Below are 27693 nucleotides of genomic sequence, written 5' to 3' on the forward strand. Positions count from 1 at the left end.
CTACAAAAATATGCCAAAATAAACCTAAAGTTCCCATAAAAAGATGCAGAATCACAGGGTCTCATTCTTTCTACAGCACTTCTGGGGAAATAAAAAAAATCTAAATAAATTCTGCCTAAAAAACCCACAAATAATGAAGAGGAAAGACTGTAAGATTTAAATCCTTTAAAATAGTTCTTAAATTCAGCTTTGTCTGTACTGGAGGCAGGGCTCTGAATCTCTTCTTGGCAGTGCCAAGATCAGCCCTTTGCAAAGGCACAAAATCCCTAAGCAATTTGTTAAAGCCTGCCACAATTAAATGCTGCCTTTCCATCTACTTCACTGGGCCTTAAAGTACTCCTTTGGTCTACAACTTGATTTTGCGTCTGTAAAGGGGAAATGATGGTATTTTTTTCATTTCATTTCCTTAAATGAAGAATCTTTAGGACAGGAGTTCCAAACTCTGGCATGCCTAACGCTCACAATAGGCAAGTCATTTCAAAAGGTAGTTGCCCCAGCACAGCCTACAACCACTACTCACTACCAGTGGCAGAAGTTGTTAAAATAGGTTGGCTGGCCAGAAGCATGGGTGAGAATTCCCTGCCAGGGCAAAAAGGATCTCTTTCCTTGTTATGTAGCATCTAATGCACGGAAAACCTGGTCTCTGTCCCATTAGGGAAATAACAACCCTTTTGCCTGCTGAAACATGAGCTTCTCTTTGCAAGAAGCAATATTGACAGAGCCCCTCTGGCAGCACATGAACCACATTGCCCCTCACACTCATTTGGGCACCCTACATATGGAGCACCACAATGATATCAGCATCCCATGCAGGCAGCTGTGCCCAAACACATTCACATGGTGAGTGCTACTGGATGGCACACCATTCACCAAAATTGCCATCACAAGTCCTGTGTGCCTCTTCGGCAGCGAGAACGTCATTCTTGCTCAAAGAGCAGGGGTCCAGAGGCTGCCCTGGAGCTCCAATCTGCCAGCTGATGTTGCAATTATCAGGCAGCTCGCAAAGGCCGTATGTAAATTTATAACAAAATAATCAATTGGGGAGAACAAAGCACTCCTGCGAGTGAGACACTTACTGCATTGATTGCATTGGGTATGGACACAGCACAGTGAAGGTCAGCACAGAGCTGCTCTACAGAGGCTGCTTATTTTTTCAGTCTGCAGAAGAGTGTTTTCTGTTTGCAGTCCTACAACAGAGTATTAAAAAGATTACACTGTGTATACATGCAACATACTTTCCACCACATAGGATAAAGTATAAAATGCTCAGAAAATTACAATATCTTTGAACTTTCCAGATCAATCTGATTGAACTACATACATCATTTTAAGTTTACAATACACTTCTTGACATCAAAGAAGGGGGAAGAAAAAAAAAAGATAGTGCATTTTTTTTTAAATCAGGCTGATTAGAAGCACTGCTGTGACATCTCTTCTGTAGAGTTTCAATAATTCAGTGATTTTCTTTTAAATTGCAGTATTTTGTATATTTTAATCTCTTGTTTTATTTGGCTGCCTTTGAATTCATTTCCAGGGAGTTCTTCTGTTAGAATTCTGGTATTAATTTCTTTGTTGGTTTGGCATTTTAGGTTTTTAATGTTCATAAGAAACCTGAACTGGGAACAATTTGGTTTCATATTAGTAAAATAAATTGATTGAAGGCAATTCAACAAACAATCACCAGAAAAATCACCTTGTACTGATCTCATTTATTACGGACCTATTTCTCTCCCCCTGGAGTTAACTTTGAGATCATTGTCTTTACTCCTAAACAGCTCATATCCATTGAATAGAGACATATAGTTCAGGATCAGCACATAGGACTTGCCAGAAAAAAGCTGCTTCAGTTTTTCCGTTTACATTGGCATAGTAAGTAGGGAGCTATTGGTTTAGAGGCACATGCGTAGCTCTTGTAGATCAGTTTAGCTGCCATGATATCAGCTAGGTTATGCTGATTTTCATCAGTTAAGAATCAGTTCCCTGGTTTTCCTTTAATTTCCTAACAATTTCAGTAATGTGCAAGTTATGCTAGAATACTAAAGTAGCACAGCTTCTTTTCTAACCCCGTGCAGCAAGCAGAGGTCACTAGGTAAGCTTTTTCTTCTTTGCTCTCTGAATTTTAATTGTGGTTATTTCACAGCCTGGCTCTAATTTCCAACACTAATTTAATGAAATCTCTGTATTTTGCTTAGCTCCTGGCTTTATGCTTCTTGCTTGCTGGGTTGCTCTGGATATTGTTAGCTGACTCCCTGCTGAGAAACTCTACATAATTGCAAAAAAATTTTGCAGTGCCCTTCCCCAAAGGTTTTCCAGGTAGAGTTAGCTAGAATCAGATTTCTGCCCCACAACTCAGCACAGTTTGCTCTTTTTGCATCATCTCCGTTTTACACAGTAAATAAACCAAATGTACAGACCTTCAAGAGCATGTAAAACTTGCAATAATCTATGACCTAATTATGAAAAAAGAGCTGGCCAAGCCTGTCACCAGAGCAACTGTGCTGGAAGAGTCACTGAAGGCAACAGGATATATGACAGTGGCATCTAGAAGGACCACAAGCTATTAAATAAAGTTAACAGTCAAGCAAGTTGACTGCATGAGGTACCCAGACATTTCCTCACGATCCTCCCACCAACAGTTCCTAGTGCTTTGGTTTATTTGCTAACACAGAGGCTGGAGTCAGACACCTTCCCCTGCTCTGTTCACTGTGGGTGCTAGGAGCATCCAAAATGCAGGCAGTGGGGCTCTTTCTGCAAGTGGGCACTATTTGCTGCAAGAAAGAATGTCACGAGCTGGCTCCAAATCAAGGGCATTTTAAATGTCAGCCCTGCAGACTCCACTTAATACAGTGATTGCAAGCCCAGATATCACTGAAAGATTTTACAACAGAAGCCAGATGGGAGCAGCAGTGACGATGCCTAACCAGGGGTGAGATATCCCCTGCTCTTCACGAGCCTCTGCAGCGTGGCAGGACTGCCAGACAACTGAGAACGTACTCAGCAGAGCACACAGCCATCTCGCATATCGCTCGTTCAGTCTCTATCGCTCCTTCCCAGTTTTAAGTTAAACGGATCATTGCTTGAGCCCCAGCCTACTGATGCTTACTTCCGTTAGCCAATGGAAATATTCCCACGAGCAAGGTCTAAGCAGGCCCAGTTTGGTTTGCAAGATCTTGCCTTACGCTCTAGCCTGGCACCACCATTGTGCTGTGTTTGATTTATGGTTAATATTCCTGTCAGCACCACAGGTCTTTGACACTCAAACCACATTACTCAATTCCACCTACTGTTGCCAATAACAAGCGCTGAAGTATCAGTTCCCAGTGGTTTGATATGTGAAGCTGAAGAATAGTTAGATTATCACCGGTTATGCAGACAGCACATTTGACAGCCTCGCAATGATGTTTTCAGCTGTCAGTTATTGCAGCTACAGTGTGGAAACCACAAAAGGGGTATACACTGAATATGCACTACGAAGACATCTACTTTGGAAGAGGCAGGCTTCTGGATAAATACATTTTATGACATAATTGTGATAACTCAAAATCATCTTCTTTATCTCTTGGCAGAGAGGCAGTTTTCCACATGCAAATCAATTATAGTAAGCTTGACTCACATCAACATGAACATTTTCAGCATTGATTCTGGGCTGCAGCAAACTCTCACATGACAAATGTCTGTAGTACTACAGCTTACCTCTGTAAACAATAGTTGTAACTGAACTGCAATATTTGGTCAGATTAAAAGAAATAATTCATTTCCCACTTAAAAGGTTTGCCAGTGTAAAGGGAAATCAAAGTTATAGAAGTCAATATTTCAGCTTACATGGACACGGTTTACAGAAGGCGTGTGATCAAGTTTTCACTGGAAATCAGGCTCATTTGCAGTTTCTCAAACCAGGCTACCCACATCACTAATCTCTTCGAAATTATGGCTTAAGTCAGTTATTGCTAGGCAGAGGGATTGAAGCTGTACACAGCTTTACTCTGATTATTTTAATGAAAGGGCAATACAGAAACCTTAAAGGACACACATCATCCTGATTAATAAAAATCTTTGAAAACAGTATCATAGTTTCTTTGAATCCTACCTTTAGATGACACAATCCACAGTTTGTTTGCAGATACTATAAAATAAATAACCTAGAATCCTATTGCTAATCACTGTTTTAGCATAACACATGCTGGTAGGTTCCTATTTGACTGAGCTGTCAAAGGTACCTGACTACTATTTTCACGTAATTTTTCCATCGTTCCAATAAAACTCAGAATAAACATGTGAATTGAAAGTGTCCAACAGTAGCTCAGGGGAGAGTTACAAGGACACGGCAAGCTTCCGCTGTGTGCTCAGCCCCCATTAAATTCTTTTGCAACCGTTTGAAAAGCTGGCATCTATTTTAGTTATGTACCCACCAGGTTGTGTACGGGATGTTGTATTCCAACATAGCCAATGCTGGCATCTCTGATCTTACTGAAGACATGAGGATATATATTTATTTGCCTTCAGTCCTGAAGAAGCTTGGACCATTTCAGCACTGACAGTAGAAGTGTCCGAGAGCTGCCAGTATCTGGCAACTATTTTTGCTTCCTCTGCTACTAATCCTGCAACATAGAGGAGATATCCTGAGTTAAGCATGATCAGACATTGGCACAAGGTTCCAGAGAGGCTGTGGGATCCTCTCTCTTGGAAAAACTCAAAACTCAACCGGACAAGAGCCAAGCAACCTGCTTTTATAGGACCTACTTCAAGCAAAGGGTCAGACCAGAGACCACTTCCAAGTGTATTATGCCCAAATTTTAGGAAGGCTTTGAACTCAAGATGGCTCTCTCTGCTGCCACTTCCATAAATGCCGGAGAATCAACACTATCACAATTCATCCCCGTCCCACAGTGAACAGTCCAAGACAGGTAGATAAACAGCCTGTGCATTACTCTTCCTGACACACGCTTTACCCTGTGAGGAAGTGCTCCGATTTGCTTCAAATACTCAGGAACAGGTTTTAAAGAAAAGGCCCACTACCAGCATTATTCCACTTGTGCTATTTGCTCACCACACAGTGGCTTCTAGAGCAGGACACTCAAGAAAGGTGGAGGCGAGTTTCCCATTCCTAGTTTCATCCAAAACTAATAGAGGAAGTACAGGTATCTTTTATTTGGTAGTTGTTGCATGCTAAAGAGAACCAAAACATTTCTTAGCAGCTGCAATGAAGGTTTTTGCAAGCAAGAACAAACAGATAAACCACTGTTTCAGGCAACATTTCACTTGTCCTTTCAAAAGTTTTTTTTTTTTAATGTGGTAATCAGAAAAAAGCCTACTAGATTTATCACATGAGAAAAAAGGGAACTTGGAGCACAGTGGCTGAGTGACATAAACAAATGCTTGGGATTCTCTATGTTGTACTAACGGCTCTGCCACCCGCAGCATTTTGACCAGCAGGCTCTGGGCTTGTGGCGTTACTCATGTGGCTTCATCAACAGCATACACAGTTGGAGATTTGCACCATGGGGACTCATCTCTTAAAAAATAAAGAAAATAACCAGCAGCAGTGAGAGTGTTCCCACTGATATTGAAAGCAGCACAACATTAAGAGCAAACATGCTAATAGCACAGGCAGACACGTGTGCAGCTATGCATGCCCACAAAGAATAAAAATAGTTCAGCCCTCTGTTGAGCGACTTGTATTCAAGATTTAGTGATTCTACCTTCCACCAAATGAGAAATAGGTGAAGCGAATCAAAGCAGAAGCTAAACGGAGCAGAACAACGTGAAACCTGTGCGGGATGAACAGCTCTGTGCCCATTGCCTGCGGCAACCTGCTGCTGAAGGATAACGTGCCAATGCTAATCAGATGATCGGTTTCCCTTCCCATTAGGCATTCTGCTAACTCAACAGATAAGCATTTGCTCTCCTGTGGTTCCTCTAGGAATGCCAGCTCCACTTGGGAGGCAGCCCTGCTTCCCTTCCAAGCCACATTTTGATATTCTTGCTATTCCTCGGTCTCAAGTGCAGTCCTGGAGATGCTGTGTCATGTCCCCCCCAGTACTGAGCAGTAGCTAGCCTGCAGCACTGCACTGCCAGCCTTCCAAACCTTGCCAAATACTTTGCCCTTTCAAGAAAAAATATGTGATCCTGCAGAGATGGGCTATTGAAAGACTGTGTACTGATCCCCGACCAGGTAGAAGACTAAGTTACAGCAAGAGTAGTAGAGTATCCAGTGATCAGAAAACAGCTGCAATTACTTCTCTGAGGGGCTGGGAACCTTCCCTGTGCTGAGAGCCCAGAAAGCCTGCAAACAGCTTTTGCTGGTCACACACTCACACACACTTTTTTTTTTTATTTAGCACTAATGCATTTAAAAAAAAAAAAAAAAAAAAAAAAAAAAGGCAAAAACCACCAAACCACAAGAGACTGTGGAAGAAGTAAAATTGTAGGCTCTATCAGCCTCAACACCATGAGTTTCCCACCTCATCTTATTCAAAGGTAAATGTAACACAGCTTTCTGGCAAAGAAAAGGGAGAAATGCTGCTTTGGGACACCTTATGGGACCACAGGGCAGGAAGATACACAACGGATTTTACTTATATTCAGTCTTTGCTGTTGAGTGGCTGGGCTGGCTTACAGAGCCTGATCCAAAGCACTTGGAAGTCAGTGGTTTCCATTAGGCTTTGAATGCAATCCATCGGCTGATATGTAAAATAATGATCAAGTGAGAAGAATGACGTACAGGGAAAAAAAACCTTCTGCATACTAAGTAGGACTGATTCATTCTGGTGTGTCCTTGATGATCTGCTAACAAAAAATATAAATATGCGTGTGTGTATATTCTCCATTGAAGAAGATATATTCCAGACTGAGTAATGTTATTCAACTGCCAAGTCAGACATGCCACTCACCAAGTCAGATATATCACATACAAGCTCAGACACATTGCCTGCTAAATGAGACAAATTAGCTATTACGCTAAACACATCAGCCCTTAAACTGGCTATATTCACAACTGGGTCAGATATGCAGCATGCTCAAAGTTACCACCTACTGATTCACATAGATAATTTAGTAAGTTGCATCTACAAAGACTGTGTTTCCCCCCACAATCTATAATAAGGTAAGCTTGATATAATGTGCCTACCTGGAATCAAACTCATTGCTGTGTGACAGCCATTAATGAAAAATATATCACCTGTGAAAATTCGACTTTCCAGGGACAGGCTAAGCATGTGACTGGGTGAAGTCACTGTCAGAAAATGTTACAGTCTGCAGTACCTGCACAGGAATAGTCATTTTTTTCCACAGCTGATTATTACTCTCCAAACACAGGAGACACCAGCCAAACTGTTCAAGAAACTGGAATCAGGGATTCAGCACTGTCAGAACAGAAGCGTTCTCTTTAGCATAAGAGACCCACCATCAGTCTTCTGTATCAGCTTTCAGGGACGTTTCTGGAAAATTTAGCAAGCAAGCAAACAAAAAATCCCCTCAGGCCAAGCAGATCTCAGATACCAGGTCATTGCTGATGCCCATACAACAGGATAAGGTAGTTATTTATCCATATGTTTAAATACATTGCTTTCTTAAAGCTCAGCGTCAGACTTCAGATGACACTTTATTTGTTTAAGGAACACAAACTTACCCATTGCATGAGATGACCTGGAGTTGACTTATTGCTGATATTAGCTTTTCATGAATAAGGGGGATTACAAGATATTAGTCGACATTTTCTTTTACACCCCTTTCCTACAGTGCCAATACAAATACACTTTGGGAAGCAGGCAGAATGGAGAGACTGGGGATGAATAGGCTGCCTCAGCACTTGTGTTTCTCAGTCCTGCATGATGACAGACATTCACCTCTTTTCCATGCCCACCTAACATAGACCAGGTAATAAAACATGCTTTCTTCTCTTCCAAAGCCACTGACTCAAATTAACAATTTCTGCCATACAAACAAGAAACAAGGGACCTTGCACTTCCTTACACATTGCTCTTATCCAGTTCAAACCACCCACCCTTCATGGCAGAACCACATAGATGCACATGCCTGGCAAGTGATGGCTATCTGGTCCATGACAGCTCCTTGGCATACTCACCATCTCATGGCACCAGGAATCAAACCTCCAGGACAGGGGACAGCACCAGATTACAGATCAGACCTATGTGAAAGAGGACAGGAGAGGAACAGATGATGCAGGAGGGTAACCACAAAGCTGCATACAGATATTAGTTGTCTTTTCCAAGTTGTCATTTTACAAATATGGCCACAATGAAGAAAGGGCCTGCCCAGTGCCATAAAAAAGAATGGAAGCAGCAAAACCTGAATGCAGGAATATCTTCACCTTCAGACAGCCCTTCTCACCATGGGATTTCCCTGTTAAAATACTTCCCCTTCATTTGCAGGTTTGGTAGCAACTCACCCTGCTGGGGTTAAGTATTCCCCAGCCCCTCACACACCCTCTCGTCTTGGGGTCAGTTTGCTTCACCTGGAGGTTCAAGCATTCACCTAAAACTCCTACTAAACTGTTAGCCCACCTGCCTCTCCCACATTACAACCAGACCCATATGCTGTGACTGCTGTTCTGTGAGGAGCAGAAGAGGGGCCTGTCCTTTCTCATCTCCCCAAGCAGGAAGGAACAAAGTTGTAACACCTGGGAATTAACTCACAGTCCCCAGTACAATTAGGACATCGTTTTGCTTTTGCAGCATGGAGCTGAACTCTATCTGTATCATCAATGTAATACTGATCATACTGGAAACTATCAAGGGTTTCAGTTGAAAGAGATGCTTAAAGAGGAACTATAAATCATTCATTTTCAGGAAAACACTCAAATATATACCTTGCAAGGAGACTACAGCCCTTGCTAAAACTTTCAGAGTCAGCACCAGGAATAGGGTTGTTCAGGATTAGGACTGTACCAATGCTGATGGACCAATTTCCCCATCAACACTGGTTTCTGGAGGGGACCTACTCCAATCATCCCACCTCATCACAGCAAAGCTATCGCATGTCGTACACAACAACACCTATGCTAGGTCCCATCGGCTGCATCTCATCAATTAGTGATGAACTAGGATGAATAATTCATGCAAATAAAAAGGTGCAAAAGGGCCAGCTCTAGAAACTAGCTATGCCCGGTTGCTTCCACAGAAAAGCACAGGAGCAGAGAGAGGTTGAGCCCTTTGGTGCCTCTGTTTATACAGTTGCTTAATAGGAGCTGAGCTCCATGGAAAATCTAATTCATGGTCTATGGTTTAATTTTGTCAATTCATTTCCTTTCAGTAAGTAATATCTCTTTTGTTATTTTAATTTAATCTTTAGGGTTTACTCTTTTACATTAATTTTAATACTCACACCATAGAAACAAACTGATATGTCAACTGTTAAGCACGCAGGGTTCCACCAGAGAGGTTTATAGCTGAGATTTCTCTAAAATACAGGATCCTGAATAGAGACACAGTGAAAGCCACGAAGGTGAAACAAGTGAGAGAACGCAAGAGATGATGACAACATGCTTTTGTGATGAGGCCAAACATTACTAACACAAAGAGCACTTGCAACTGCTGCAAAAAAGCAATTGCACTTGGCTTCTCTTTTGTTTGTGTTTCCCCCCCCCTCCCAATAGCAGCACATTTAAAAACCTATAAAAAAAATCATGGCTTCTTTTTAATACCTTTTCCTTCCCAGAATGGTGGTGCAGTGCAGAACACCCCCATGCTCCTCCAGCAGCCTAACTCTGAAATGGCAGAATCTCTTCCCAACAATGTGGCTGCACAACCTGGAATTATGGAGACTGACATCTATTAACCCATTTATTAGCCAGCCCTGAGAAGATTACCAAGTAAAGTTGCCCAACAGACTATTATGAGATATTGCTTTCAGCAGCTTATAAATTTGCCAGCATTTTATCACTTGAACTGAATTATGCTATGTCAGGTATTTTCCTCAAAACAATAACTACTAAAAAAGCCCATAGGAGGAGGGAAAACTGTGTTATTTTGTTCACACTGAAACTTTGAGAAAGAGACCCACTCTGGTCTTAGTATGGGTTTCTGTCTCTATTTTGGAACCTCTGCTGTCTAATATGCAAAAACTTTCCTGAGATGGGGACTGTGCCTCCTCCCTGTGAGTTCTCTAGCATGTGATAACAGGCAGATTCATGTAGCAATCTTTGCTATAGATAACCAGATAAAGGAGAGACGTTTTTATTAATATTGCAGTAACGAAGTCTCTTCAAGACCTCTGTCCTCTATGTCAGCTCTGGGTGAAATTGGTCAATAGACTCAAACGTTACTGGAGAGTGGTTGGAGGGGATATAAAAGGGACAGGCAGACAATGATTTCAGTAGCTTTACGTTCTTAAGCAAACGAAACCTAGGCTTACAAAGTCTCTGTTTGCTTTACTTAGTTGTAGCTCTTCATGCGGTGGAAGCTGGGGCTTTGCACTTTGTACAGAAATGGTCTGGGTGCCAGAGATGTGCTATGCACCCAGTAGAAAAATCCACCAGAATTTCAGCAAGGTGCTAAGAGTCAACAGTTGAAATGAGATAGCAGAATTTATGAAGAAAACTAGGCAGAGACTAAGCAAGATGTTCTGATGAGATGGGAGAGCAGAGGGAGACAGGGCTGGCTGGGCAGAGGCTGTTGGCATCTAGAAATGAGGGATGGTAGAAGTGAGGGATGAAGTCAAAGTGGGACAAATCTTTGAGACAGGAAAGAACTATTTTAAATGTCATGCCTGGTGTTGCAGTTCTTCATACCAGCTAAGAACTTGTCCCATGGCTTTCATTTTAGGGCAGCACACATACAGTATTATGTGTAGCTTTGTAGCTTTGTAAACCTGATGACTCTGTGGAGAATAAGATGGTATCAAAAGCTCTACCTGCAGAGCTTCATGAAAAACCAATTGCAGGGAAAAGTCCACTCCTTCAGTCCAATTCCCATATGCTACACTGCAGCAGGTCCATTTTTCAGTAGAGAATAAAACCCAGCTATTTTGCACTGAGGCTTGTTGTGTCATGCAGTAAAATTGCTAGCTATGCAGAAAACACGACAGCAGGTTGTATTGCAGACTGAAGTCTAAAGATACTTGTTTCAGAGCACAAAGTCTTCTCTTACTGTAATGGGTTACTTCTTGTTACAGTAGATCTGTTAGTGTGTCTCACTGTGTTCACAATAAACAATACCTGTAGCTATTCATGTGGCAATCTGTGGAGACAAACAGTTTTGACAGTCAGGATTAAAAGTGGGCAATAATGGATTTTATAGTGAGCTGGTAATCAGAAAAAACAGCTTTGGAACAACTTCTACTCAAAAGTCAGCACAGTGGAGTATTTTAATCAGTCCTTTGAAAACAAAGCATTGGCTTTTCTTGCCTGGACATTTAAGGGCCACTAGAATATCCCCCCAAATAAGTTGGCCAAAGCTGAATTTATCAAGTGGTCAGGACTTGCAGAAACCATGTCCTCAGTCTAAAACCAGTTTGCATCAAATAAGGTTATCCATCTCAGCCTGTGACATGTGAGCCTCCCTGGCATAGCCTCAGCCTTACCTGGCTGCTGCATCCCATGCTGACAGATCAGGGTGGTACCACACTGCTAGAGGCAGTTTTGCTGCTTTGGCAAGACCAGATGTGCAGAGTATGACCCATTTTTGAATCACCAATAAAAGCAACATCCAGGGAGCACCACTGCAGTGTCTGGCTGACAAACAGCTGCCCCATCTCCTGCTCCTGGTCACAAGCCCCATTCTCCTGCTTGCAGAATCACTCAGAACCATCTACCTTTTTCCATCCCTTTTTGTCAGAAGAGTTGGAGAAGGAATCTCCAGGTATGGAGACACTGCAAGAAGGGATAGCCCAGGTGCCATCACCTCTTTCAGGACCACTGTTTTTTCACTCCACCCACTTATCATGGGTCAACCTTCATGGCCCTAAGGATGGATATCTCCATAATCTTCCTACTGCAGAATTTGGCCATAGTTGTTTACACTTTCTCAAGTGCTTAAGTCTTTCTTTGCTTCCCCTCTAGACAGTGCAAGTGATGCTTACAGTTCTGCATCTTCCTGAAGAGTTGGCGCAAACCCTACTGCCAACATGAGAAATCTGCTTCAATCCCAAATACAAAATTGCTGGCATTCCCACACAGCCCAAGAAGAAGTCCCTATGAACATTTTGCTCAGGTCTTTCATAGCCTCACCATTTATATTAGGAATGAACTGCAGGTCAAATAGCCCAGCAATTCACTTGCTAGCTTAGCAGCTTGAGGTTCTGCCTCAGGGCCTTTCACACCAGCAGCTATTAACTACAGAGAAATGTCACCTACACTGGTCATTATTGTTAATTATGGAATTCCTCTATTGGCACATCTCCATACTAAAAGCTTTTCCTATCAGACTCCTTCCTCCATCACGCAGGGCCAGGTTATTATAATACACCTAGAAGCACAAGGCAGTGCACAGTAGGGTTTTACAAAGAGTCAGGCTGCTATACCTTATCCTCACTGGCTCCAGTAATAGAGACCAGGCAATGGGCTAAAGCCCTGCTCATTGCTGTCTTGTACTCCCTGTATTCGCAGGGTTACCTGGGATTCGGACTGCCCACAGTCTTGAACAGTCAGAACGGTTCACCCATGCTCATCTGAGGCAGATAAGATCTTAGGATCTGGGTAAGAAGACAAAGGATAGATGGCATTTCTAAACTCACACAAGACTTTCCCTCAAAGGGCAAGGACAACTTTGAAAAGAAAGGAAAAGTGGTGGCAAAATCTACAATGTTCAGAGCAAGCTACCTACATCTCATGGTCAAAGGCTTTCTATTGTGTATATGATCTCTGAGCTGCTTGATGTGCCATGCTGCCTTACAGCACAAGCAGGCAAGGGCTACAGTGAAAAAGGGGATGAAGAGCACTTTCCAGAACAAGTTAATGAAAGCTGGAAACAACCACAGCGTAGCACAGAGCCTTGATGCATACAACTACAACCACCACAAATAACGGGACACTTGTTTATATTTTGCAGGTTTATATTAAACCAGTAAGGTCCAGGACACCATCACTTGACCTTACCTAAAGACAATTTTGATTCACAGCTTTCAGCTCATCCAGATGGAAGATCTTTAAGGCTCTTCTCACTCCTGTGCCATGTCTCTACAATACTCCTGCAGGAGAGGAACCAGCTAAGTGGCTGCCTCTATCATAAGGCAAACAATAATCCTTCCACTTCCAGAAGGAATTGCTGCAAGATACAACTATCCTTGTGGATAGTTATCCCTAATTGCCCCCAGAGGGTGCACTCTCTGACTCTCAGGTATCAGTCAGCAATTCAAATCCAGAGTCCTTATTTCAGCAAAACTTGATTTGTCCTGCGATCTGTAGTTTCTTTAGAAAGAAACGTTCAGGAAACATCTCTCTCCATAAATCCAGTCTGAAAGGTCCCTGGGAGGTAATATGATTGCAGACTGTAGCAAATAATTTCTAATAATTTATGTCTAGTATGACATATGGTTATAACAGCCAAGGAGTTATCCTGAAAACTATCTGAAATGTGAGCTCAGTATGCCTTTCACTTCTTGAAAATTTTATATGCTGTATTACTATGGGGTTGGACTCAACAGGCTAAATAAAGCTTCCTCTTGCTCTTCCAAACTGAAATGTAAAATAACACAGGGGAAATAAGCATTTCTCTCCTACACAGCAGCACACACAAAATCCTTTCATTGAAAAAAGAACTGCAACAGTCAAACCTCTGGGTCATTCTTCTTTCTGTGAAAAGACTGGCTAAAAGTATATGTTAATGTTCCCTGCCAATTTTTTTTCTCTTAGCCTCTTCCTTCCAGGGCTCTCATTACATTACCCCTCTATGTAGTTTTAAAAGGTTTCCTTGTCTGACAATTTTGCTGAAGGCAATTATGTTACTTGCCTTCTCCTGAGCTCAATATACAACAGCAGAAGTGGCACACTATACATATGGTTAAGATCTGTTTTAAAAACACTTAGAGATTGCTATCAAATCTCGCTGTGTGGCTTGTCATTTGCACCTAGCAAAGCCTTTGAAGCTCTAAAACTCCGCTGTGGGATAGTCCCTCATTTGAAACTCAAGAGATGAAGTTTTTATTGTTCAACAGAAGAGATTTTTCTGTATTAAATTGAAATGAAACCCTCATATTTAGAAACTAGCCAGGAAGACAAGCATCTTGGGATGACAGTGCAGCTTCACGTGCTGTGTTAAGTGTTCAGGAGTCAAGCCTATTCACCCTTCTGATGAGAAAACAGTTCTTATTTTCAGTTTGTAATGACACAAATGGCACGTTACTGGCCATAACAGGCTCATCTCCAGGGCGCTCCCTCTGTGCATAACACAGCTTGACATTCACCTGCCATTACCAGCCAGACTGCAGTACAAGTCCTGCTGCAGGACTCAGCACATTTGGCTAAACACAAACCATTTTACCTGCTTTGGAGTTATCAAAGCCAATGCACAAGCAATTACACAGGCAGAAGAGTTTTTGAAGTTTGGTTTCTGAGTACTTTCATTCAGTACATCTCTCTTGCACATGGATTCCCTAGTGTACGATTATACAGTTGAGCTCAAATTTCAGTCTTTCCCTTTAGTGGGGCACTGATATGGGTTTGAGTCCTTTACTTGACTGCATATTTTCAGAAAGTTTGCAGAAACTCAGCACACTCAAGACTCCTCTTCCCTAAAATTGGGTTGAAATCAGCTGAGTTAAAATATTACCAAGGTGGAAAACTGAAAGTCAAAAAAAATCAAACCAAAACAAAGGCTATGCAATGAGTGGGAAATCTGAGAAGCTGATTAATATGAGAAAGTAAATAAAATGTACAAACACTTACACTGACCACGCGAAGGGTCTCAGTCCCCATGGGCAGCCAATGTGCTTTCCTTGCCCAAGCCCCGATACTGCCTCACTGCCTGGGCAATGTGTAGGTTCAAGTTTGCATGCTCCTACTATGTGTCTCAGAGGTGTTGCTCATGGTACTCCAGGTACTATCCCAAGTTAATCTTCCAAGGAGGAATCCGCTTTCTCAAGCCACCATCTCAAAATACCTATTTTACTGGGGAAAAAACACTGTGCCTACAATACAAGCACACCTCATTTGCACCCTTTGGGGAAAACGTGGTGCAGCCAGGCCCTTGGCATCAGCCTGGTCCATAACAACCCCACAGGTGGGATTGTGACACAGGCATCTCAATCTCACTGGAGCCCAACAAAGAACTTGGGTAAATTCAAGTGAATCAAAGGAAATTTAAGAACCTTTCAATTGCTTAAATTCTGAGAGTTTGAAATGATAACTTTAAGGTCACATTAGCTTAGATTTTATATTATTTTCTGGTTCTTTTAAACACTTATTTTCTTTGCCAAGCAGACTTTCCCTATCAAGGGAATTTAGATGATATGTGAGCCATTTAGGTACACAATATATATTGCCACAGCACAAAGGACATGTGAAAGCTGAAATTAGATGAAGTTTGCAAGAAAAAGCCAGCTTGGGGAAAGTTATTTCTAAGGATCACTGCCAAGTTTAAGTAATATAGTAATGATACGGGACTGGACACAAAAAACACCATCTGAATAATTAAAATATATACAAAGGTGGTATGCAGACAAGTATCATCTCAATGTTAGCAAAGTGAAAATGGTAAAAGAAATTAACCCTTCATGGACACATTCATGTCAGAGACAGATGTTATGCAGGAGTAGGGAAGTCTGCTTCTCTAAGACTCAAAGCACACATACCTCTCCTCTGGCCAAGGTCATCCTGCAGGTCATACCAGCATTTTAGCTGCAATTTTGTAATGCATTTAACACATAACTTAAAACATAGGCTCTGTGCTTGTAAAGCCTTAAACTCAAATATAATGCACCTATGTGCTTTTCCTTACTTCAAACAAGTTTGCTGCTGTCTCTCCCATCACTTGTAAGAAATCATACTATATTTTCTTCATCTCTTTATACTACTGTATACATAGTCTTACATATAGTGAACGGTAGCCTTGCAAAACAGATGGTGCAACATGGCTCTAACATTATAAAATTAGGAACTGAATTATTACTGTTAACAAAAACTTTGACAAATTCCTTATAACTCAGTTCTCCATCCCAAACTTATCAGAAGGTGGCAGTATTTCAAAACATTACTGTTTGGATTTACCAGAGGGGCATTTATTTGTTAATTGACTACTTGTTAATAATGTATTTTATTATTCCTAACATTTAAAGGTCAAGAGCTGTAACTCCTAGCAGCTGAGGTGCAGTGGAAGCAGTAACCCGCATTACACTGCAGTTCTGAAGAGAGTCTGGTGAATCCATTAGTATGGGGAGATATGGAGGGCTGCATTTGCTTTGCTACTGCTTTTATTTGCTGTGAAATGTTTGTTAGGTTCTTTTACAGAAGCGACCACTTCTATAAAATATAAGATAAGAATTTCCAAGGTGTCCAAAGCTTGCTCTTGTGTCCCAAAGCAGCCCCTAAATTCAACAATGTTACTAGCAAATATTTTGCCTGATTCGTACCCTGTACCTTCTACAGATTCATATAAACTATCCCCTTACGTATTTCAAACTGCCATCCTTTGTTTTAACAAGAGCTACGCACACTGTGCACTGCTTTTCCTAAAACTAAAAATATCCTACTCGTGTTTGAGCTGCCACTGCTTTGCCTTCTACCCATGTACAACAGAAAGCATATTTTAACAGCCACAGCCCTTTAGCACCTATCACTTTACATACACAAGAACATTCACACTCTGTGGAAAGACATTCACTGAACAGCTTCATAGCAAATCTACCTGTGGCTTGAAGCTCCATATAATAGCTCTGAATCAGCTAGGAGCTAGTGTATTCAGGAAAACCACTGCAAACAAAGTGTGAGTGTACAGTCTAGCATTCCCACGTGCATGACCCCAGAGTGAAGCTGTCTGATCAAATTAAAAAGAAGATGAGAGAGAATAGAAAGTCTGCCTTCATCTGGCAAGTAAATCAGCAAAGGTTCGTGTAAAAATAGAAAGAACGGCAGAAGAATCTTTGCCTCTGAGATTATTCTTCCATTATATACTTCTGTTCCCTTTTAACATGATTTTTTCCAACAACTTTAGAAAAACTGCTCCAGAGTACAAAGGAGAGAGGGTAGAAGTTACAGACTAAAATATAGTTGCTCGGACTAATACACCTTCATCCCTCCATTTCTTTCTGCATAGCTACAGGAATTATACAGAAAAGAGAAATGTTTTGTTGGTGATTTGTTGAGCCCGCTCGCTGTGTCAAATCACCTGTGCCAACATATTTAAGGAAATTATTAAATATCATAAAAATCACTCATGAGACCAAAACACACTGAAAAGATCTAAGCCAACAAGATATTTTAGCAAGCTGAAATAAGCACTAGGAATACTGCAGTATTCCTAAATCAGCCTTAGATTGCTGTAGGCTTGGACTAACATTCCCCAGTATTTATGGAGGAGTTTATTTCGATTTACAAAAACTGTTTAAAATCATGGAGTTTATTCCTATAAGTGTCTTTGGCATCATTCTAGAAAACACAGCAAGAAGTATACACGTGGTAAACACCTATATGCACTTGTCAGGGAACAAGTGGGGTTGGGTGTTCAAATTCTGCTACATTTCTGCAGAAAAAGGTGTCCAGGTGGCAAGCCCACTTTTACAAAAAGATCTCTTTGGAGCCACACACAGTGTAACCTACAAAAAGCATGAATTTCAGTAGCCCACCCCACTGTTTCTCTCTCTTCGTTACCATTCCCCATTTTTCAGTTCCTTTAACAGGACAAGAAACTCTACAATAAAACTTGTTTCTCAGTTTGAGGTTTTTATCACTTAATGGGAACAGAAAGCAAATTTCCAAGTATTACCAAGCACAGTGTATTCACCGACTGCAGGGTAACTCACTTTTAAAGTAGAGTAAGCTAACACACAAAGCAAGCTTGTAGCATGGACATGGAGGTGGCAAGATGGAGCTGGCAAAGGGAAGTTTGATTAAATCCTCTAGATTTATGTTCATAAAACCAAAAGGCTTTTGTCTTTGGTAAGAGATAACCTGTTTGGACACTCAGTTTCCCAGAAAATGTCTGTAGACCTTCAAGCCCCACGATAAGAATAGCATCCCTATGGTAATTGGTAGATACTGTAAATTTGCATCTTAGATCACTGAACAGCAACGTCCAAGGTCAGGATTCATCCCAAGAGGTGCAGAACAGTTAAGTGGAATGTAGCCCAAATTAGCTTCACTGCAGGGCGTGCTCAGGGAAGGTGCTCAGCCACCTCCTCATTAGGACCATCTATTCCTGCATGCTGGCCTAAACCTAACACATAAAAGGAAATGGAGACTATAAAAATGAAGAATTCAATTAGGAGCCTCTTTCCTGCCGTGGTCTGGGTTTAGGATAAGCATTTCTTATGCAGTGACAACATTATAAACACATGTATATTTGCAGCATCACCAACCCATGACAATCCTGCATGGGGAATTGCAGCGCTCTGGCGCGTAGCAAGCAGAGAAGAAGGAACGGCTTGGAATATTTTAATTCAGTTAAGTCGACACATTTAACCCCCCTGAGATTTTAAATCCTGAAAGGTTTTATGACTTTTTTTTGCAACGCAATCCAGTTCATCTTTAAATACTGCCCTTTTGCTGAGATCTCTTTGGATGGCAAAACAGCATTTGATTTCACAGCCAAAAGAAAAATAGTGTATCAAGGTACAGAGCGGGTGGAATTGCTATGAATAAGGATTCTCAGCTTCCCTTGAATAACACTGATCGAACTGACTATTCAATATTCTGTGCTGACCCGGGAAAATTACTTCAGGTCCTGGATGTTGAATACAGGTTAAATTCTACTCACATTAAATCAATTCAAAACAGAGGCATTTAGTGAATCTACTTGATGTCTACAGCAAGGCGACTAAGAGGAAGTTTCATCCACCTTTACTTTGATAAGGGAAAATTAGGCAGGGAGGCATGGAGTTAAAACACTGAATGATTTACATCCCCAAATACCAAGAGAAGAAAAAGAATTTCTGTTTCTTTTTTTTCAGAGCAATTAAGACTGTCAGCTGCCTGGGCAAAAAACCCAAGAAAACTCACTATCTCCTGCTAACATTTTGATATAGTCACTGCCTGACAATCATTTTTGTCAAAAAGCCACATTCTGTAAACATTTGACAGTGGTCTCCGCTGCCTTGTTTTGCTCCTGTGGCGAAGCATGAAGTGAAACAGCGATGCAGGAATATTATCACAGTCGCTTGCTCTGCTCTTACAATAGCCAAGCTTCTTTGGAAGGACCTCCGTGTTGGCAGGCTGCTTTTCATTACAACAAGGCGGCCAATTTGGGGTATCACATGCAGATGAAAAATTGTGAGTAAACTGCCATTACTTGCAGCGAGAACTCAAAGGGCTTTGACTTGCACAAGGAAAGATCACAGGCCAACAAGAAATTCTTTTCTATTTAGGTAGACTGGAGAGAAAATGAGGGTTCATGCCCTCAAATTGCAGCAATCCTTTGTTCTCTTATCTCTTTATAAAGTAGTGGGAGAGCCAAATACATTTCATTTGTACTCAGAGACGAGAGTTACCCCCGTGCTCAGTTATACCGGACAAAGCTCTATTGAATTGGCTGGGACAAAAGCATGCGGTTTGTATTAAGCACAGATTCTTCTTACAACGCCATCTGGTTTCTGAGGCACAAGTTTTAGAAGTACTTAAGCATCGCTTTGCTTAGTGCTGCAGTGTTTAACTGATTGAGGAGCTCAACTCTTACTTTTACAAGGAAGTTAGGCACACAAAAGTCAAAGTCCTATTTGTTTCTGACATTGCTTAGAGGCTTTCTGTACAGCCAAGGACAGACAGTGGTTCATCACCTCTCTCCATGTGCAAAGTCAGCTGGGTCTGGACCAATGAGAATTCCCAAGGCTCTATACATACATCTTTAGGAACCTAAATTCTTTAAAATCTGGCTCTAAATGACTAAAGAAAACAAATCTCATTAGGGGTGATGTGACACTAAAAGCCAGCTGTGTTCTTTTGAAAATCCTACAGACCTCGTAGTTTCACAAGCAATCTAGTTCATGTCCAGGAAGGAGTTAAAGTCCTCTCCATACAGTAGTTAAAGCCAGAGTGAGTTTTGCTCATATTGGTTTCCAATACACTTAGTTTCTAGAGAGGGTCAGTTTTGCATTGGCATGAAGCAGACTGGAAGAAAACAGCTTTCCAATGGCTTTGCCAGGTGAGGCGCTGCTGCACACAGCTTGACTACGCTGATACTAAATGCTTTGATTTTCCCTGTAAATAACAGCGCTTGAGAAAAGAGCAAGGTGAAGTCTCTCATTACACAGACAAAAGGAGGTAGGGAGCACGAGGCATCTTACTGGGTGGCTCTCCTTTTTGCCCCCCTTTCTGTTTTCCTGGATTTGAGTTTTAAAATGGGTTATATTTTGCCTGCAGCAATTTCTTTTAATAACTGCAATTATTCTCTCCCATTGTTCTGACTCTTACAAGCAAATTAGGGAAATTCAAAGGCAATTTTCATGATTGTTGTCAGGGGCTTATGAATGGCTGTTCTATTTTACTGGGACATTTCATTAAATAAATAACGAGTATGGCACAAGAGACGTAAACAGTCAGATAAAATCAGTTCATTTAGGGATAGATCCTGCTTGGTGCTTAGGTGGGCATGCAGGAGACCCAGCAGGACTCCCTCCAGTTACACATAATTACAGCTTCCATGTTTATGAAAGGGCAATATTGCTTTCCCCACATGCAAATGTGCCTCTTTAAAGATCTCATTTAGCATGTTTTTCACACCTTACTGGGAAATTCGTGCAAAGAGGGGGTAGCGTTGGGAGGCTTTCACATCTCCCCCTCTCTCAGTGTTTGCATAACACAGAGAGAAGTTGCAGGCCACAGCAAAGGGCATTCTGAATAAATAGCACCAGGACCTCGTGACATACCGTGTGGGAAATAACATTCACGATGTGAGTTAAGAACAACAGCAAGACTACATTTCTGGAAAAAATCGAAAGTCAAAGCCTCTAAAAGGACTCAAGTATCCATTTATCCTGCTCAAAATATCATGCAAATGTGTCACTAAGTGGCATCCACCAATGACAGAGGATCAGGAACACATGCCAAATAATTTCAGGTTCAATCTGGCTGAGGAAAGTGAAAGTACAAGGCAAACTTAAGCTAATAAATTCCAAATGCTCCCATATCTCTGAGGTTTTTAACATATAATAGGACTGATTACCACTTCCATCAGCATGCAGATACTCCTCTGCTAGATCACTGTAAAGACACTCCAGGTATAAAAGATGACAAGCCTAATGTTTTTAGCCTGTTTTAGCTTTTTAAACCTCTGATCAACTACAATCAAATCCAGTGAAGTGGGAGAAGTCTCAGTCTAAGTTACACAAAATTAAATTGGACTCAATACAGCCAGCATTATGCTTATATCCTAATGGACTGTAGAGGCTCAACAGCATCAGGTATCTTTATAAATGTTCCCAGTCGACACTCGTAATTAGCCATGAGGCAGGCATCTGTATGATACTGAACTTCAATTCCAGTACTTGCTGAACTACTTTACCACATACTTTATTAATGTTGATGAGGAAAGAGAGAAATGAGAAGTTTCAGCAAAATACCTGTAACCTGACTAAAAATTCACATATGGCATCTTCCCTGCTTATCTAATATCATTTGTGCATCACAGATTTTGTACAACCCACCTTTGCTACAGAGAGAAATCAAACTGTTCTCCACCTCCTGAATGACTCAGCAGGGAGAAAGTCAAAGACATTGTTAAAATATCTATCGAACCCTGTGCTCATAAGGTGCTCCAAAGAGGACCTACCCCACACAGCCTGGCAACCTGTATCATCTAGAGCTTCTTCTCAGAGATCTACGCTTATGAGACTTTCTAAAAGCCCAGAGGCAAAAAACTAACTCTGGCAGGAGGGGATTAGCAAACTGTCCTCCATCGGCTTATCCCAAGGCAACTTGAGCCTGGTTCTGGAGACAGTAATCTACTCTCAGTTCCAAAGATAATGGCAATGTGAATTGCTAAGCTCTTCTCACAGAAGAACCATGGGCCTCAAGCTAAATAACTATTTTTTATAACTTCTACTCCAGTTTTCAGAATCCTCCTTATTGGTGCCTTTGCAACATGCAACCATGCACAGCTTGGTCTCATAAACTTCCTCAGCCTCACATTCTCCTGAGCTCTCCAGGCCTAAGGCCTGCCGTCTAAGAAGAACATGCTTTTCACCCTTTGGGAATAAAGGTAGTAGTTCTGTTCAGAAAATACCTATATATGTGCTCACTCAAAATAATATATAGGCTATTGATATCCCTTATGAAAACAAAACACATTTGCACTAAAAGAAAAATTGAACATATCAATCTGGAAACTGATCTTGGGACTCATGAATTTTAGCTGTGAGAGCCTGCATCACTCCAGAGCAGCAAATTTCAGCAGTATCTCATAATGGAAAAACACCTCACAGGTCCCTTTTTTCCTCATCCCCTTTGGGTCTGAGCATGTGCTCCAGGCAGCGGCCATGCCCTGCTGCCCTGTGATCTCCTTGCTCACCAACAGCCTCTCCCAGCCACCCATGCCCCTGGCAAGGTCTTTCTCCCCTCCATCCTGGTGGGCCCACCTCTGCCAGGCAGCAGCAGCCAGGACAAGGTAGACAAGTACGTCTTTCTTGGCTGCAAAACCTGTGTAAAGCAACACCAGGAATACAGATTTTATCCGGTAGCAGGGCTCTACCGACCAGCCTAAGCACCAAGCCATGGGCTCTGCAGTCTCATGCTTATGTTCTGAGTGAGAACAGGAGTTATGACAGTTTGCAAGACACAACAGGACACAGGCAGCCTTGGCACAGCTTTCCCCGATGCTTCCTACGTTTGCCTCAGATATCAATACACAATACAGGTCAGGCCACAACCATTGCAGAACCTCTTTGTGCCTATCCAGTCCTCTTTAAACAGCCAGCTCCCATTCTCTGCCTTTAGCTCAGGGCGTTCCCACCTGAGGCCACCCCCACGTCCTCTCATACTCCAGAGATCACAAAGCCCCGACTGCCTGGCTGACTACAAGGGTGAAAGAGCCCTCTGCATCCTCTCTCTTCTACACAACCATGCCAACAGAAAGGTGACTGGTCATGAGCCACAGGGATCCTTAAACTCTTGCCACAAAATATCTGGCTCAGTCCTTCCCTCTGCTACCATTTACGCAACTGTGATTTTATTCCCTTTCTCTGTGTTATGAAGAAATTAGCAACAGAAATGAAGAAACTGGACTGGTTTTGCATTTATTTGGATTTTTTTTTCTTCCAAATCTAAGCCTACAGGAAGCAGGAGAGAGAACCCTAGGCAAAACAAATCAGTAAAGCTACCCAGGGTCATTTAGACCATCCCATACCTTTGCTTTGTTCTTTCTCACTCTCTGGTAAACTAAATTTATAAATTGAAGTGAAGGCAGAAGAATAATCAATGCTTTCTTGAGCCATTATTGGAAACATCTGATGATAAACAACTCTGTTAGCAAAAAACCCAAGTCTTAACACTGTAGCCTTCTGCATCGGCAGTCTTATGCTGGCTTTGTTGTCCCTGGTCAATAGAAGGTTAGTTTATGATAATTTAAGAAATGTTACAGCGTTCGTTGCTGAAGAACCATAAATAGTGGTACACTGATAGAAAAAATAGGGCTGGGGAGCTAAAGAGAGATAATGATTCTGAGCAGCCTGGAGGTAACCTTCTTTATTCCAAATGACACTTTTGCCCGTTAAGCATGATTTTAAATAACAAATACACAATATCTGAACTACTAAAATGATGTTTTCGATATATAGAGTTTTATTTAGCAAGGGGCCTGATCTAAAGCCACTTTATGTAAGGGAATTTTCCAGCTGATTGGAAAAAAATGAAGCCATGAAACAAGGACAACTACTAAAAGTAGACAGAAGACTAAGGGGAGGTATAACAGCAGTAATCAAGTACATAAAAGGTTGCAGAAAAAAGGGAGGGAGCAATCTATTCTCCACTTCCAGGGTGGATAGGATAAAAATAACAGGCTTAAGTCACAACAAAAAACACTCGCATTTCACAAGGAAAAAAAACTTGTTAGCAGTAAAGCACTGGACTATGCTACAAGAGGAAGCAGCAGTCTTTCTCCCCCGCTTCAGAATAGCTACCCAGACATCTCTCAGGAGTGGCTGAGGCACATCTGGCTCTGCTTGGGCACTGGAAGCCCCTCCCCTGCCTCACTTCTGGCAATTCTTACATGCCCAATTTTCCAAATCACAGCAGCTGGCTGCAGGATGGGAAACCACAAATCCTCCGTGGTCACCGGTACCTAAGCCTCCTCTGTTTCCTAAAGAAAGTTATGGGTGATAATAATGCAGTTATTAGCATTAATCTTATCCTGGAGTGCAGGAAGAAGATGATCATCTATGGAAAGAAGGAGCTACTGGAATCTATTGCTACTGGGAATAAGTGGTAAAATCTCTGCAGATCTCCTATTTTCAACCTGAGAAGTACTCACCTTGGGTCAGAATACATGCATCCAGCCCAAGGTCTTCAATCGGCCAGCAGCCAAACACTTCAGATAAGGTGTAAGAATAGGGTATATACATAGAAAAACTCCTCTCTCCCATCAAGTTCTGCTAGCCCTCTGCAGAGGTTTCAGAGACTACAGCCACATTGCTACATTTGTGAAAGGGTTACAAGCTGGGCAGAGATCAGAGATGGAGCTACCCCATCTTTTCTTGGAAGCACATGCACCAGAAGACCCAAAGGGACTGCCAGTCTTTTGAGCTATATTGCATCAGACTGGAAAAAGGTACCTCTGCAGAGGAGCAACGAAAATCTGCTGGGTGAAGCAGATCAAAAGATGTGAGAATAAACTTTCCCTTAACAAAAACCACATGCTTTTGTCCCAGCCAATTCAACAGACCTTTGTCTGGTATAACTGAGTATGGAAGTAACTCTTACCTCTGAGTAACAATGAAATCTGGTTACAAAAACACAGCCTTAACTCCAACCCTCCTTTCAGTTGGAGCTCAGACTTTGAACAGCATGCTCCATGCCCACTCTGGAGCTTCAGGGAACTCCCTTCCACTCTTGCCTATGCCTTCATGGTCTGGCCGTGCCTGAGACAAACAGGGTCCTTGCCCCCCACCACAGCTCTCCCATTACACCCCTCGCTGCTTCCCAGCAAACCCTCATGGCTATTCCCTTCGCTGGTAGATTAAACATACACATCCTGGTGAAAGCTGTGGGCTTAAAATGAACATTCTGCCTAATGGTAAATTAAGAAGCACAGCAACATATTCAAGACTGCCCAAGAGATTTAGAGGCCTAATCCTGACTGGAAATGAGACAAGCACTGCAAAGTGCCACTTCTGAAAACAGGACTTAAATCTCAGGTGGCATAGGCACCCTCACAAATCATATTCCACATTTAAACAAAAATAAGAGCCGATATACTGCCATTCATAAGGAAATTTTATGTCTCCTTTTACAGCCATGCTTGCTATTTGGGTGCCAAACATATATAGTTCATAAAGAGTTGATAAAGAGTTAATCTGCATGTTAATACATAGTTAATCAGTTGTTATGGAGTCCAGCCATTGTGCAGGTTGCTTGTAAGTTTGGCTTGCAGCTGTCTACAACACCTTCAACTGATGAGCTAATAACCTCTGTAATACACACCATCCACTACTGGAGCCACCTATGCTTTCAATCTACCATTTATTACCTTTTCTATACTATAGATAGACCCTTAATATAAAGAATGACCATTTTATGTTTGCTTGCCTGAATATATACGAGCACTCAGACACATCATTAAAATAATTTCACTGCTAAGGCATACCTAATATTCTAAACAGATAGAGCAGAATTTAAATTAGGAGGAAAAGAGACGGTGATTCCTTACAAAAAGGTCTTGAGATGTGACAGAAAAGAAGAAAATGGATTTGTACAAAATAACAAGCCCATAAAAATGTGAACTGTACTGAAAAGTTTTCTGAGCTTTGACAAAATTTCAGTTCACTTTCAGTTTTAATTATGATTTTGCATTATCCTTGCAATTCTTGTGTTTTGCTGGCCACAGGAGCAAATATTGAAATACCACCACTGACATACTGGGCATTTTTAAGTCAATGCCAAAGCTTAAACAAGGTCAGGTTTCTGCTCCACAAGAAAGAGTATGTTTGCTACAATCCTAAACTGCCTCAGATCAAGGAGAACAGGAGATTAAGGCAACTGAGAGCAAAAGGTGAAGAAGGAGGTTATGTTAAAGGTCCTAACCAAATATATGCGGTATCTCTTATTTTTGTAAAGGCTCAGGTCCTGGAGTCGTGGGATGGGAGATGGAAAAAACCCTTTGTTTTCTAGAAATATATTTCTCATTTTGTGATTACAAAGAGAGGCCCAAATCCATGACTCAAAGGGAAATAAAAAGAATATTAAATGTCCTCAACGCTTTAAAAGTTACGGTTTTCTACAAACATGTTACGTAAATGTTTGGGTGGGCAAGCTTTGCAAACAGTCAAGGAGACATGAGAACAAGGGAGGGTACTACTGCTCAGAGAAGCAAAGATCCCTTTTCCCAGTCTTCCTTCACCTACCTCAACCTAAACAGTCCTTCACTGCAGCTAGGATGTTGCTCCTTGTCCATGGCACCCTGACAGTACCATGTTTTTCACTCCAATTCAGCTTTATGCTAAATGAACACTTCATTTGGCCCTGGCACCTACAGACAGATTTTCGGCTTACCTGAATGCTGGCCCATGAAATTCCTTGTGTCAGGTGGCATAGTGGTGGTGGGCATCCCACTAATCCTCCGCTGGGGAAACTGAAGCTTTTTTCTTTCACCTGTAACAGCCTTGGTGGGAAACTCAGTTCTGGCTGTCTAGCCTCTCCTCTTCTGTGACCCCCCTTGCAGCTGGAGAAGTGCCGAGCCTGAAAAAAAGACAAAAGATACTATTATGAGAAGGCGAGAGACACAAGAGCTCTGGCTGGGGAGCCCTTGGTGGGGGCTTGCACGCCAAATATGAGATTTGACAGGCCTTTCTATAGTATCTCCATCCAGTTTACCACCTGCTCTGCTCTGATGGCAGGATTTGATTCTTTTGCAAAACACAAAGCTGTAGAACTGCAGAAATTAAATCCATGCAATGTGATCCTCTTGCCTCCTTTTTCACAAAGCTGTCAAAATAATGATGTATTCATGGTGTTTTACTTGATGTGTGAAATTTCCAGCACACAGATATGAATCAAAGCACTCTGTGCTATTTATCCTCTCAAAAGGATTTTGAGCCTCTTTCTTCTAATAGATGGAAACTATAATTTTAGAAGGTGGGTAGTGAAACTTCTCTTTACACTTGAGTGGACAGCTCAAGGTGACAAGGGAAGTGCTTGGGAAGCACAACAAGGCAAAAATGTTTTATGCCCAGGTACAGCACAGCCATTCCATGCTTTGGCTGACTTAAGGGAAGAGAATCTGAAGTGGAAGAATGCATGAAGATATGTGCATACAACCATGTATATCCAGCAATGTTCTCCTCCGTGACACACATACCCAATTACAATTTCACAATCCAGAGGCAGGGAAGTGGCAAATCTATGCCGTTATTATATGGCTAGGTCTTAGCCGGAGGTGGTGCCAC

General features: G+C 41.7%; 1 long non-coding RNA gene across 1 annotated transcript; it reads right to left on the minus strand.

The window, feature by feature from the left end:
• Positions 1–1076: 1076 nt before the first annotated feature.
• On the minus strand, positions 1077–26980 carry LOC148051514 (uncharacterized). The gene is made up of 4 exons (XR_015699833.1): positions 26801–26980; positions 8084–8146; positions 4410–4598; positions 1077–1187 (listed from the first exon to the last, which is right to left on the minus strand). It is a non-coding gene; the product is annotated as an uncharacterized LOC148051514 (long non-coding RNA).
• Between the last annotated feature and the right edge of the window lie 713 nt (positions 26981–27693).

This window comes from Nipponia nippon, unplaced genomic scaffold, assembly GCF_047370975.1.
Source record: "Nipponia nippon isolate SJK-2023a ecotype South Korea unplaced genomic scaffold, ASM4737097v1 scaffold_6, whole genome shotgun sequence".
In the NCBI taxonomy this organism is placed as follows: domain Eukaryota; kingdom Metazoa; phylum Chordata; class Aves; order Pelecaniformes; family Threskiornithidae; genus Nipponia; species Nipponia nippon.